Below are 13,556 nucleotides of genomic sequence, written 5' to 3'. Positions count from 1 at the left end.
GGGGAGGCCAGCCGCGGACGCCCTGCCCCAGACCCTGGACCCGCACGAGCAGATGTGCTTCTCGCACTGCAGGGCCAGCATGTCTCCCAGGCAGATGCCACGGGCTGCGTTCTGGGCCGCTGCCCAGCAGATGGAATTTCTGTGAACTCAGCCTTGCCCCAAACAAACACCTTGGGTCTGCAGCTTGCTCTCATCTCTGTGTCCTTTGCATACCTTATCCTGTGCTCCCAAGGCAGCCCACCTAGGTGCTGAGGTAGGATTTCTTAGCGTTCACCTCCAATTTTATGAATGGGCAACGTGAGACCCAGAGAAGATGAAAATAACTGTCCCATGATTGTATAGCCATAGAGAGTGAGAAAACACAAGAACAATTGTATAGGAGTTGAAAATCAGGGGTCTGTCTACTCTAGCAGGAATCCTTCAGATAATCAAAGAAACAGTGCAGTCCCTAATATTACAGATGGGGAAACAGGCCCAGTGATGGGAAGAGAGCTGCCTGAGGCTGCCAGGGGCAGGGGGAGGTCACAGCAAAGGCTTTTTCCAGACCCAAACCGCATCTTCTTGTTCGTCATGTATCAGGGGTTGAAGGGAGACAATGGAGCAGTGGACAGGGCTGTGGGCTTAGTGGCTGGAGTCACGTGACCCTTTCTGAGCCCCTCAAGGAGTCGCAAATCTAGAGTGTTTGAGGATGAGGCTCACCCTCCCCCACTGGGGCCTCACTGCGAGGGCCTGGGAGAGTGAAGTCAGGTCGGAAGGGCTGGTCATCCAGGGCCTCTGAGTCTATCCGTGGCACCTATGCTGCACTGCACCCCACAAAATATTTTAGGCAAAGGTAGCATGCTGTGATTTGTACCTTAAACAGTAATTGTGTGCTGTGAATTCCCATGGATACTGAAATAATCCAAGGCACTGGCATGGCTTCAGTCAGAGAGAGAGACCAAAAGCCTTCAGATGTCATCACAGCTGGTCACCATCTTGCCCACCAGGCTGTTCTGTCAGCTTAGGTGGGCGGTGACCAGGCCTCATTCACCTTTGTGTCCCCAGGCCTGTGGCTTACTACCAGGGTCATCTTGGACAAGATAATCCCTCTCAGAACTTCTGTTTCTTCTTCTCATTCATTCATGTATTCATTTATGCACTCAGCATCGATTGATGACTTGCTGTGTGTCTAGGAAAGGAGATACAGCAGTGACCAAAAGGGACATATATTCCTAACCTCACGGAGCTTAAATTATAGTTGAGAGTGGAGAAGGGAAGGAAAAAATATATAAGAGGGCTTCCCTGGTGGCGCAGTGGTTGGGAGTCCGCCTGCCGATGCAGGGGACACGGGTTCGTGCCCCGGTCCGGGAAGATCCCACATGCCACGGAGCGGCTGGGCCCATAAGCCATGGCCGCTGAGTCTGTGCGTCTGGAGCCTGTGCTCTGCAACGGGAGAGGCCACAATGGTGAGAGGCCCGCGTACCACACACACACACACACACACACACACACACAAATATATATATATATAGGCTGGGCTGTGCCTCCCTGGGAAGGTGGCAACAAAACAAGGCAGGCATGAGGCAAGAGAGAGGGCCACAGGGCTGGCTGGGGGAAGAGCGGTCCAGTGGACAGGAAACTGGAGCTCAGGTCAAAACGTCACTCAGGAGAGCTGCACGATATGATACTCTCAACAATTAAATGAGCAACTGGCTCCATAAGGGTGTGGCTCAGAGTAGGTGTTCGAGAACTGTCACATTCCCTTCCACTTTTCTTCTCAAATTTGTTAGCAAAATGAAGCTTTATTTTATTTAAAGCTTTTTTTTTTAAAAAAAAATACAAGCTGTTTTCCAAGGCAGTTAAAGAAATGTAATCAATCGTACGGTGTCAAGTGACAGATGGAAAAGGAAACCAAGAAAGAACAGAGATTGGGAAGGCTCACAGGAAAACGTCACCACTGGAAGGAAGATAAACAATCACCTTCTCCAAAGCTTCTAGTCATTAAAAGGAAACTGAAGTCTACGGAAGGGAAGGGACTTGACCGAGGTCAGCCCAAGAATAAGTATTACAGTAAACTTCCTCTCGTTCAGAAATAAACAGGTGTTCTGATGGCAAAGGGCACACAGATCCTGCTGCCAAAGGGCAGGAAAGAGCTCCAGGCAGATGTGTTCCAGAATGATACAGACCCGCGTTTGAGTCCTGGGAATATCAAGTGTTTGTGAGGATGCAGCACAACTGGGACTCTCATATAAAATGGTCCAGCCAGCTTGAACAAAGATCTGGCAGTTCCGTACAAAGCTAAACACACCCCTATCCAATAACCCAGTATTTCCACTCTTAGGCGTTTACCTAAGAGAAATAAAAACATGTTTACACAAATCCTTCTACAAGGATGTTTAAAGCAGCTTTATGCATAATTGCCCTCAAGCTGAAAAAACCCAAATGCCCATCAACCTAAAAAAAACCCCAAAACCAATGATGGTATATTCATACCATGGAATCATACTCAGCAATAAAAAAGATAATCCACGGGTACATAAAAAATATGGATGAATTTTAAAAACCCATCATTTGAGCAAAAAAAAAAAAAAAAAACCCAAAAGAAGAGATAAAAGCAGCAAAACTGGAGAAATAAAGGTGATCCAAGAACTCTTAACAGTTACTTGTCACGTTTTCTAGCGGCCTAGAACCTTCTGAATACCCTTGTTTTGCTTCCTAAGTATGCTGCATTATGAGTTCTGTCTTCTCAAGGGAGAAGTGAGAATATTTGCTTACCCAGCCTCCTTTGCAGCTAGCACAAGCATGTGACCCCTCCAATCAGAGGTACCTGCTGGAGAGTTAGATTTAGAGATGAGAAACTGGAGGAAAGAAACTCAGAACAGAATCTGTGTTTGCTGGTGAGGGTGGAGGCTGAAAGTTCTCAGGAGGTTGTAGTAGCAGCAGTGACTGCACAGTTGCATTTGGGTACAGAAGTGGCATGGAGCTGATAGCATTTGTGATGGCGGCAAATAGGAAATCCTATTATATCTAGGATATAGTGATGACGGAGCATCAGCGGCATGGTAGGTCCCTCATCAGACCATTTCTGGAGCCAGGTTTCAGGCAGTGTTTATAGAAGCTTAACCTCAAGACAGGTCCTCAAGTCCTTACAATAAGTTCATTAACTCCCCAGTATGCTCACTGTGGCCCAGAGTAAACTCATTTCAATAACCACCACTCCCCACACCTTTTTCCCCACCTTCTGCTATACCTGCATGGTTCTCCATGGCATTTAATGGCGACTGTGTCCTTCGACTTGCTAAAATCAACAACCTGATTCCTTTTATTCCTCTCATATGCAACACTCAATGCAGCAGAACTTCCTGTTTAAAGGCCTGATCGTTAATATAGACCCAGCATCCAGCCTCCTCATCCCCTTCAGTGTTGCCACCCTTCTCCAAAGCATCATTTTGTCTCTAGATTTGAAAAGACAGTAGGCTAATTAACTTTTCTCCCTGCTTCCATCCTTGTGTGCTATCCTCTAGTTTCAAAACTGCAGACAGAATGACCCTTCTAAAAATATTAATCGGATTTTGTCATCCCTCCACTGGAAAGCCTATGGTGATTCTCCATCTCATTCAGAGAAAACACCAAAATCTACACAGTGGTCCAGATGGATGCAAAACTCCTAAATATATTTTTAGACAACTGAATATAATGGTATATATGTTTTTAAAGAATACATCCTGATTAAGTAGCTTGGCCTACCAGACATCAAGACTCATTACAAAGTCATGGTAGTTAAAATAGTTGGTACTGGTGTAAAAGAAAAAAAAAAAAAAAAGACAAATACAATTTCAGGGTTGTTGGCAGAACTTGAGATCCCTGGATCAAAGGTAAGGAACACTTTAAAGATAGCAGTAGTCAGAGTATCAGCACTTGTTGGGACTGGTTCCCTAGGTCCCAATTCCTATAGGCTGACATGCAGAGATCCGGGTGATGCCTGCACACGCACAGTGGGTTAAGGGACAAGAGAGGAACTCCTAGCTTAAGGAACCCAGATCTTCATAATGGTCAGTAAGATTACTGTCTTTTGCCCCAGAGGGTGATATTATCTTTATTATACTGGGCAGTATATATATAAAAAACAAATCTATTCTTTGCTCTGCATGGAGATACCATCTTGATTTCTAATGATCGCTATATAAATATCCTCAAAAAGATAATTGCAAACAAATCTGTCATAGCTTCTGATCACAAGATGTGCAGAAATGCAGGAGCCACATGAAGAATTGTCTCCCAACAGGTATATGGTAGAGTCAGCATCACAAATCATTGGGGAACGGGATGAATCATTTAGTAATTTACATTAGAAATAGTAACTTCCTATGCAGGAGAAAATAGAGTCCTTACCTCATTCTTTCAATAAAAATAAATTCCAATGATTTAAAGACCTAGGTTTGAAAATTAAGACTAAAAACTAAGGTTTTGTTGTTGTTGCTGTTTTTAGTTTGGGGTCATGAATTATTTCTTAAGTAAGACCCCAAAAGCCCAAACCGTAAGGAGAGAAACAAATGGATTTATATCAGGATTGCACTCATTGAAGTGCACCATTAAAAACCTTAACAGATGCATGACAAATTGGGGGAAAGACTTTGGCAAAATCTAAAACCTAGCAAGTGACTAATAAGTAGATTATTCAAGTAATTCTTATACGTCAGCAAGAAAAAGAAAGGAAAACAAAATAGAAAATGAGCAAAAACTGTGAACAGGGAATTCACAAGAGAAACCCAAATGGCTAATAAATTTCTTAGGAAGCACTCAAAACGTCAAGAAAGCACGGAAATGCACACTGGAGTGAGGTACCACTTTATACCCCACCTGGCTGGCAAACAATAGTAAGTTGGAAAATATTAACTCTTGTGCAGGTGTGGGGGGATGGATAGCCTCGTGCACAGCTGTAGGAATTTTGTTGTTTGGGAGAGTCAGACAGATATTCTGAGTGAAATTAAGGTATTTATACCCTATGGCCCTGCAATTCTGCTCCTGGGTATACATCTCAGAGAAAGCCTCATACATATCCACAAAGAAACATGTCCTGTGACTTTGCATGCCACCTCTCTCTGCTTGGCTTACCCTCACTCATCCTGTAAGATGTAGCTCAAGCTTGATCCTCCAAAAGCCTTCTCCACTGCCATGATGGATCCTGGGCCCTTCCCCCAAGCTTCCACCCCACTCTTGGCTGCATTCTGTCTACACACTCACCACACTGTATATTTGCAGTTGCTGAGGTGCCATCTGCATCTTCCATTAGGCTGGGAGTTCCCTCCCGGCGCTGACTGTATTTTATTCATCCTGTGTCTATAGCACCTAGCACTATTCCTGGCACAGAGCAAGCATTCAGCTATGTGGAATGAGGAAATTCATAAAACACAGGGCCTGGATCTGGTTCTTGGTATTTGTAAGGCAGAACTTCTTCCTGGTGTTCAGATTCCACCCTGAGTACGGTTATCTCAGCTGTTCTGATAAGGGCAGGCAGGACTGCTTCGATCTGGGGGTTCCTGGGTATCAGCAGGAATTTCATGCATCCACTCCTGGCATATCCTTTTGGGGTGATGTGGCCTGTGTCGTTTTGAAGGAGAAGACGTCTGCCAGGCCAGGATGTGATATGTACTCAGCACAGCTGGTGTTTGTCAGCCACAGGCCTCTTCGGCTCACTCAACTTCAATCCTCCTGTTCCCCGCCCGTTCCCACCCCACCGTGTTCAAGAATGTGAGGCCTGGCTCCCTCTGGGCTCCAAAAATGCCTCAGGCTGGGTCCTGTGAAATCCTAACCTTTCCTCCCGTCTCTATTCCCTCGGCATCACGACCTTCATCGTAAAATAATTTATGCAAGTAGAAAGGGAAAAAAAATATGGTGCAGAAATACCATATGTAGAACAATATCACGAAAGCTCTGTAATGCCCTGAACGCTGTGCTTAGGCCATTTGGAAGATACATTAGCTAGATAAGTATTAACAGAAGCGCCGATCACAGAAACGTTACCCAAACCACCACCTTTTATTAAGCCCCCAGGAGAACTTAAAACCGGTCCGTGACTCTGACATCTGGGACGGACCTGGTTGGTTTTTTCCCAGCCAAGGCAAGCTTAAGTGTCCTAGAAAAGGGACACGGATTAACCATAGGTACAAATAAGGGCCATCACCTTCATGTCAGAACCTGAGGGGCAGGGGAGCTTGACTGCCAGCTGACGCTCAGAATTGGGCTACATGTCAGTCATCTTCAAGCTTCTAGAGAGCCAGAAGGGAGAGGAGAGCATTTAATACTGTCTTACGGATTGGATGCCCACCTCTTTAGTCTTTCTTCAGGAACCAGGACACACAGGGGACAGTAAGACTTGAATTTTACCCCTGCTCCTAACTTGCTGTGTGACTTCAGACACTTACTTAAACTCCCTGGATCTCAGGTTTTTCATCCACAAAAAGGGAAGTGTATCTGGGTCCCTGAATGGTCTCTGGGGAGAGGTAGTCCAAGTCACAGAGTGACCGAGGCAGGCTGCCAGGTCCACAGCTCTCCCAGCTCCTAGCTGGATGGTTTGGGGGGAATTATGTAACCTCTATTTTTTTTTTTAACATCTTTATTAGAGCATAAGTGCTTTACAATAGTGTGTTAGTTTCTGCTTTATAACAAAGTGAATCAGTTATACATATACATATGTCCCCATATCTCTTCCCTCTTTCATCTCCCTCCCTCCCACCCTCCCTATCCCACCCCTCTAGGTGGTCACAAACCACCTAGCTGATCTCCCTGTGCCATGCGGCTGCTTCCCACTCTCTCACTTCGTCCCAGCTTACCCTTCCCCCTCCCCATATCCTCAAGTCCATTCTCTAGTAGGTCTGCATCTTTATTCCTGTCTTGCCCCTAGGTTCTTCTGAGCTTTTTTTTTTAGATTCCATATATATGTGTTAGCATACAGTATTTGTTTTTCTCTTTCTGACTTACTTCACTCTGTATGACAGACTCTAGGTCCATCCACCTCACTACAAATAACTCAATTTCGTTCCTTTTTATGGCTGCGTAATATTCCATTGTATATATGTGCCACATCTTCTTTAACCGTTCATCTCTCGATGGACACTTAGGTTGCTTCCATGTCCTGGCTATTGTAAATAGAGCTGCAGTGAACATTGTGGTCCATGACTCTTTTTGAATTATGGTTTTCTCAGGGTATATGCCCAGTAGTGGGATTGCTGGGTCGTATGGTAGTTCTATTTTTAGTTTTTTAAGAAACCTCCATACTGTTCTCCATGGTGGCTGTATCAGTTTACATTCCCACCAACAGTGCAAGAGGGTTCCCTTTTCTCCACACCCTCTCCAGCATTTATTGTTTCTAGATTTTTTGATAATGGCCATGCTGACCAGTGTAAGATGATATCTCATTGTAGTTTTGATTGCATTTCTCTAACGATTAATGATGTTGAGCATTCTTTCATGTGTTTGTTGGCAATCTGTATATCTTCTTTGGAGAAATGTCTATTTAGGTCTTCTGCCCATTTTTGGATTGGGTTGTTTGTTTTTTTGATATTGAGCTGCATGAGTTGCTTGTATGTTTTGGAGATTAATCCTTTGTCAGTTGCTTCATTTGCAAATATTTTCTCCCATTCTGAGGGTTGTCTTTTGGTCTTGTTTATGGTTTCCTTTGCTGTGCAAAAGCTTTTAAGTTTCATTGGGTCCCATTTGTTCATTTTTGTTTTTATTTCCATTTCTCTAGGAGGTGGGTCAAAAAGGATCTTGCTGTGATTTATGTCATAGAGTGCTCTGCCTATGTTTTCCTCTAAGAGTTTGAAAGTGTCTGGCCTTACATTTCGGTCTTTAATCCATTTTGAGTTTATTTTTGTGTATGGTGTTAGGGAGTGTTCTAATTTCATTCTTTTACATGTACCTGTCCAGTTTTCCCAGCACCACTTACTGAAGAGGCTGTCTTTTCTCCACTGTATATTCTTGCCTCCTTTATCAAAGATAAGGTGACCATATGTGCATGGGTTTATCTCTGGGCTATTTATCCTGTTCCATTGATCTATATTTCTGTTTTTGTGCCAGTACCATACTGTCTTGATGACTGTAGCTTTGTAGTATAGTCTGAAGTCAGGGAGCCTGATTCCTCCAGCTCCGTTTTTCTTTCTCAAGATTGCTTTGGCTCTTTGGGGTCTTTTGTGTTTCCATACTATGTAACCTCTTGAAGTCTCAGTTTCTTCATCTACAAAATGGGGTTCATACAACAAACCTCCTGAGTTGTATGACGATCAGATAAGACTTTTATGGAAAGAACTTAAAACAGTTCCCAGAGCATAATAAGAGCCAACAAGTATTAGTAGTTATTACTGTTTTGTTTTTTTTTTAAACACTTATTTATTGGCCACATGGCATTCAGGGTCTTAGTTCCCCAACCAGGGATCAAACCTGTGCTCCCTGCAGTAGAAGTGCAGAGTCTTAACCACTGGGCTGCCAGGGAAGTGCCATAGTAGTTATTATTGTTCTCACTTAGCTTCTGTGCCAGGGAGCGTCTAAAATGGTCCGCAGTGATCCTTGCCTCCTGGTAGTCACACCCTTGTGTAATGCCGGCCCCTTGAGTGTGGGTTGGACTTTGCAAATTTCTCCTAATCAAGAGAAGTCGGCAGAAGTAAAGGGATGTCACACCCAAGACTAGGTTATAAAAAGACTACATTTTCCATCTTGCGCATCGTCTCTTGCTCTCTCACTCATTCCCTCTGAAGGGCCTCCCTGTGGCAAAGCCCATGCGGCAAGACACTGAGGGCAGCCTCGAGCCCACGGCCAGTGAGGGACTGAGCCCTCCAGTCCAACAACCCCCAAGGAAACAGACTCTTCCAACACCCCCTTGAGAGCTTCCAGAAGAGGGGCCTCCTCAATCAGGCCTTGCAATGACGGTGGCCCTAGCCTCGCCCTGAGTACAGCCAGTGAGAGGCCCTGAGCAGACTGTGTGGCACAGTCATGCCGGGATTCCCGATCCACAGAAACTCTGGGACACCCTATGTTCATTGTTTTAAGCCACTCAAGTTTGGGGTAATTTGTTACACAGCAATGGGTACCTAATGCAGGCTTCTTTCAGCTCCAATATCCAGGCTCCCTGAAGCAATTCCAAAACATGAGCTCATTCTAAGACATCTGGGGACACCCAGTGAGAACTGTGATCTATCAATAAGGAAGCATTACGGAGCTACCACATGCAAAGGTAAGGCAACTAGAAGGTGAGGATATGTCTTCACCCTTGCATCTGTGTGGCAGAAATACCATATGACTCTATAACACCTATTGTCTCTATATGGTGGAAATGCTATATAACTGTATAGCATCTATTTTATTTATATGGTGAAAATACTATACAACTCTGTAACATCTGTTGTATCTGTACAGTGGAAAGACTGCCTAACTCTTTTTGCCTTGGTAACTTGAAATTGGCTATGGTTAGAGCATGACACCATGGAAATCAGCAAATGCTACAAATGTTACAAATCAAGGCTTAGGGGGTTTGGGTTCTTTTTTTTTTTTTTTTTTGAGAGCAATGTTAAACATTTACTAGCACACCATTGAAGTTAACCCATTATTCTAAGAATTCCAGGGAAACTCAAAAGAAAAAAAATAATCTTCCCGACTTTGTGAAGACAGAAGACTTGGGACATGGTTGGGATGTGGGCTGCAGGCAATAAGGTCTCTCAAAGTTCCTGCTAGCTCTATATTCCACAGTGGTATAGAAATTTCAAACTCAGATGCAAGAGAGAACCCTGTCTTTGGAGTAACAAAGACCTGGGTTCAAATTCTGTTCTGACTCTCCCTAGCTGATCGCTGGGTCTGGTGCTTCTCTTAGCCCTCAGATTCTGGTCACATTTCAGAAGACTTCAGAACAATGAGGCATGTTTCAAACACAGCAGGAAAGAGAACTTTCAGGCTGGTTTTTAAATTTTTTATTTGGGTTTTATTTTTTAACACTGAGGAAGCTCCACGGCGGTTGCAGGAATGAACCCCTTACAAAAAGGAGTTGGGGGCACATGAGGGAGTGGAGTGAGGAATCTTTCAAAGTTGAAAACCTGCTGGTCCTTATTAAAAAGAACAGAACAGCATTCTCCCTTCCCCCAGGGCTCTGCAGGATTGACCCTCCTCCTCCAGAACCCCTGATTTTATTTTATAATCTAACTCGGCTGCACACTCCCTAGCTATGCGGCTGACTTTTTACAGCCACGACTGGGGAATGACTTCATCTCGGTGAATTTATGGGTCACAGCAGAGGATAGAGCAGAGGTCCTTTAAGGGGGAAATCGCAGCCAATCCTGTCCCCCACCCCATCGTGATGATTTTCCCAGCCATGGCCTTACAAAGCCCCTTCGTACCCTGCTCTAGTATGAGCAGTGGTGCTGGACCAGAACGCTCTGCCACTGCCTGGCATGTTCTGTGGAATCTCAGCAGGAGGACAAGGTGCCCGGCTGACACAGCTTGTTCAAAAAACTAGAGGGGATGAGCACGGGGCCTTCTGAGGCCCCTTGTGACTCTGAGGGACTGGGTCTGGCTGAGGTTAGGGTGACAGTTTTGAAGATGGCGTGTGCTCGAGACATGATTTGCTGGCACTGTCTGCCCTTAGCAAGAGCCCTTCATCCGGGACACCCAGCCTTGTGGCTCCAGAGGTACTGACTGTGTCCTCCGGATGCAATGCCAGTGCCTGGGGCTGGCAACACTGCATGTGCCAGCCTGCCTCCTGATCTTTCCCCCAGCCACCTCACTAAAATGGAGCTCCCAGAACAGCCCTTGCAGTCCCACCTCTGCCTTCCCTTCTGCTGTGTCCTGGGTCTGGAGCCCCCTCCTGCCTCCCCACCTCCTGATCAGGCTCACCGTCTATTTCCCCTCAGATCCCTCCTCCCTTCTGCCTCCAGTGCCTGGCACCGAGCTGGCGCTCAGAAAGCCGCGTCCCATGAATCAGCAAATCCACAGCCAACCCTGAAATCTAAATGTTTGACAAAACAAACACCCTTCCCTCTTGACTCGGCTGATGGGAGTCCCGGGCAGGGCTGGGACTAGGGTAAGATGAGCGAGGTGCCAAGGGCACAAAATTTAGGGAGGCCTTCCCCCTCGGGGGTGTGCAAGTGCAGGACTGGCACCAGAGAGTAAGTGCCTGGTCAAATTCTGCACCTCTCCCACCTCCCCCAGTCCTGGCCCTGTTGTCTATGACAGAACTTGAAACTCCTACCCTCTAGTCCATGAACATGGACTCTCTCAGAGTGGGACTGTGGGAGAGTTTGTGCTCAGGAAGACCAGGCTCAAAGCTCTGCAGGAGCTCTGGGATTTGGGCAGAATGATGAACCTTCTGAGCTTCGGTTGCCTCTCTGTCTAGTGGCATATAAATCCACCCTTCCCTTCCCAGCAAGGGCAGGCGAATAAACATGCCCCGCATAGGATCTGGCCGGTGGAGGCAGGTGAGAGAGGAACTTGGAAAGGTTTTAAAGCTGGATGTAACCCTTGATGTGAGCCAGGCCCTGTGACCGGCACTGGGAGCCCAAAGGTTAGGAAGCCAGAGTCTTCGTCCTCAAGATGTCCACACGAAGGGGAGGCAGGCGGGCGGAACTTTCACTCTCACCCTACGTGATGGGGGCTTCAAGATGTGTGTCCAGCTGGGCTCCAGCTGGAAAAGGAGGCGCACTGTCACAAGAGAGTTTGATCAAGGTCATTGCCTTGCTGGAATGACTGCTGAGCTGGAGGTTGAACTTTAAGGGGGAAGTTTACAGATGGACAAGGAGAAACAGAGTCCTAGGTAGGGTCCAACACGTGCAAAAGGGTTGCAGACATGAAAAGTTTTGTTGGCTTCGAGGAGGAGTGAGTAGGCAGGTTTCGCTGAAAGGTGGGCTGTCTGGGGGAGGAGGACGAAGACGAGTGTCCAGACAGATGAAGGAGGAGCTGACGAATTAGGTAAAGGATTGTGCAACTTCCTTCTTTAAAATTTACACTCGGCAGTGGCTGTGTGTACATGTGGGTGTCTGAGCTCATGGCGGGGAAGTTGTTGAGGGCAGTAAGACAGTCTGACTGTGTGAAGAACTGGGTGGCGAACCATGTGGAAAGGGAGCGTGGGCTGTACACGGTAGCCCTCGGAGTTCTTCTGCCTGGTGACTTGGATGGAAACTTGCTCCATGGGACCAATGAAGCCGAAGCCCTCAGGATGGCTCTCGAGGGGATTAGAGTAGGAGTTTCCCCAGGTCCGTAGCCCCCAGAGCCCCGGGCCAGCTTTGAGGCAGGTCCTGGGCTTTCTCTCAGGGGTGGGATTGAGCCACCACTAATTCAGGTTCAGAGCTCCATTCCCCTTGCTGCATGCCAGTGCCTTTGGGGGCTCAATGAGCCTCGAAGGTTGGGCTCTGGTTACTTTGCTACATTTCCCCACATCCTTCACCCGCTTCCTACCAGCTTGGCATCTCCTCGTCACTAGCACCCACAGAGAAACTCACCCCTGCAGGCAGCCCCTCTGCCTGTGCTGGAAACAGCTTTCCCATCCCCCTGCCCGCTCGCCCAGGGACCCCGCTTCTCCCTCTCAAACTGCCTCGCACGCCTTCTCCGCCTTTCTCATCCCTTCGGAATAATCATTTTAAGAAAACCACGCTGCTTCCTTTCTTCAGCCCCATCGAGATCTGAGCGCTCGCTGCCCCTGGTGTATTTGATGAGTCTTCCTCCCCTCCTGCCTACTGTCAGGGAAATTGGAATCATACTCCAACCTGCAACAAGATTAATGTTCTAAAGACAAGCGTGCACCTCAGAGTGGGATTGGGGCTGCTGGTCTTTGATAATCTATTCAACTCATTTGGTTCCATCGCTAATAGACAGCCGTGGATTCTGTGATGACTACGATATACTTTAATCAAAGGCATGTTATGCTCAGAGTTGAAAATAACACTTCCCTTTCTTCCCCTTTGCAGAAAAAAAAGAAAAGAAAGAAAAAAATGTTCCTCTATTCAACAACTAGGAGAAAGGTATTCAGATCTGCAGAAAGCAAGCAATGAGCCTCCTTTCGAGAGCCTGAGAGCCAGTTCTGGAAACAATGAGAATTTATCATTAAAATGCCTTGGTGGTCAGATAAGAACAAGGCTGGGGATCAGGGTGACCTGGGTTTGGAAGACAGTGTCCATAACATGCACCAGATTCTCGGAAGAGACTCCGACCACCCCCGCCCCCCACTCCAAACTGTCAGAAATCCCTGGATCAACAATCTTCAAGGTTCCTCTCAGCATTAACAAGGTCTGATCTCACATTAACCAGCTCTAGAGGCTCTCCAGCCACACATCCAAAAAAGGCCAACTGGACACTTAGCCATTTAGTAATCAAATGAAATGCACCAAGTACTGATTCTTTCCACTCCCCTCCCAGGCCTGGAGCCGCCCACAATGACAGGCAAACGTGCGCTAGAAGGGAAGGATTCAGGCCACGAGGGAAGAAGCCCTTTAAGACTTGTTCCATTGAGAGGGCAGCAGCGTGGGTACCAGGTCTGAGCCCAGCACCTGGAGTCAGAGGGCTGGGCTTTGGCTGTTGACTCTGTCCCTTGTCAGCACTTT

At 46.5% G+C, this 13,556-nt stretch overlaps 1 long non-coding RNA gene across 2 annotated transcripts in view; it reads right to left on the bottom strand.

The window, feature by feature from the left end:
* LOC111183552 (uncharacterized) overlaps positions 1 to 13,556 on the bottom strand; it is a 430,485-nt gene that overhangs the window by 24,218 nt on the left and 392,711 nt on the right. For both annotated transcript variants that reach the window (XR_016388080.1, XR_016388081.1), the window contains exon 4: positions 1 to 13,556. This exon is cut by the window's left edge and continues 24,218 nt beyond it; it is cut by the window's right edge and continues 56,720 nt beyond it. This is a non-coding gene — a long non-coding RNA (uncharacterized LOC111183552).

Source organism: Delphinapterus leucas, chromosome 16, assembly GCF_059928025.1.
Source record: "Delphinapterus leucas isolate spDelLeu-1000000601 "Yukka" chromosome 16, BTC_Dleu_Yukka2, whole genome shotgun sequence".
NCBI classification, from domain to species: domain Eukaryota; kingdom Metazoa; phylum Chordata; class Mammalia; order Artiodactyla; family Monodontidae; genus Delphinapterus; species Delphinapterus leucas.
This window is presented reverse-complemented; position numbering and strand designations above follow the sequence as displayed.